Genomic DNA, 1,222 nt, shown 5'->3' with positions numbered 1-1,222 from the left:
GAATTTTCTTTCTTTCTTTTTTATTGATTTTTTTGAGGCAGAGCCTCACTCTGTTACCCAGGCTGGAGTGCAGCGGCACGATCTCGGCTCACTGCAACCTCCCCCTCCTGGATTCAAACAATTTTCCTGCCTCAGCCTCCTGAGTAGCTGGGACTACAGTGCGTGCTACCACGCCTGGCTAATTTTTGTATTTTTAGTAGACACGGGGTTTCACCATGTTGGTCAGGCTGGTCTCGAACTCCTGACCTCATGATTCGCCCGCCTCGGCCTCCCAAAGTGCTGGGATTACAGGCGTGGCCACCGTACACGGCCTAAAAATAGGACATTTCTTTAGAGGTTTCAATAATTTTACTTAATCATGGGTTCATAAAAAAACTATTCCAAATTACCTAATGTACTGCTATATTTTTTGATACTCTTGATAATTTTTTAAAAAGTCATCTTAAGATGTTTATTTCCATAGAAGTATTTTGCTCACTTCTAGTTACTATTTATTCCATGTTGAGTTTTATTTTATACGATCATCCATTTTCCTTTATCAAACCATTCCCAAGCAAAATCAAAGAAAAACCCAGTGCAGGCTTAAGTCAAACCAAACTGTTAAGGCAAAAAGTCGATATACGAATAGTCCAAAGTACTCACTGAAAATTATGCGAAGCCATTCCGAAAACATGATGAGTGCAAATCCCATTGTTATTCATATTCTTGAGAAAACTAACTGGTGACTTCAATGATCAGCTCTTCATCCACCTTGAACGAGAGAAAGAGAAAGGAATTTACCCATGGTATTTACAAATGCCCCCTAGCCTAGCATTCAACAAAAAAGAGACAGGCTGGGTGCGGTTGTGGTGGCTCACGCCTGTAATCCCAGCACTTTGGGAGGCTGAGGTGGGTGGACTGCTTAAGGCCAGGAATTGAAGATCAGCCTAGGCAACACAGAGAGACCCTGTCTCTAATAAAAACAATAATCATAAAAATAAAAAAGAAAATGAAATAAAAGAGGTATGACCAGAATGCTGTTTTTCCCCCTTACGGATTTTTCATTTCATCTACATTTTGCTTTGCAATTTGAGAATAGAAGGATCTGCCCATTTAAGAAAAACATGCCATTCTGATGTTTAAAAGGCTCGTGCCGGGCGCGGTGGCTCAAGCCTGTAATCCCAGCACTTTGGGAGGCCGAGACGGGCGGATCACGAGGTCAGGAGATCGAGACCATCCTGGC

At 42.1% G+C, this 1,222-nt stretch overlaps 1 long non-coding RNA gene across 1 annotated transcript in view; it reads right to left on the bottom strand.

Annotated features, from left to right (window-relative positions):
* Window positions 1-1,222, bottom strand: part of LOC105506298 — a 22,331-nt gene that overhangs the window by 18,786 nt on the left and 2,323 nt on the right. Inside the window, exon 2 of the long non-coding RNA XR_001000908.1 lies at window positions 643-750. This is a non-coding gene — a long non-coding RNA (uncharacterized LOC105506298). The remainder of the gene's footprint in view (window positions 1-642; window positions 751-1,222) is intronic.

This window comes from Colobus angolensis, unplaced genomic scaffold, assembly GCF_000951035.1.
Source record: "Colobus angolensis palliatus isolate OR3802 unplaced genomic scaffold, Cang.pa_1.0 Scaffold135, whole genome shotgun sequence".
Lineage (NCBI taxonomy): Eukaryota > Metazoa > Chordata > Mammalia > Primates > Cercopithecidae > Colobus > Colobus angolensis.
The sequence above is the reverse complement of the archived record's forward strand: the minus strand, read 5'-3'. Positions and strand labels throughout refer to the sequence as shown.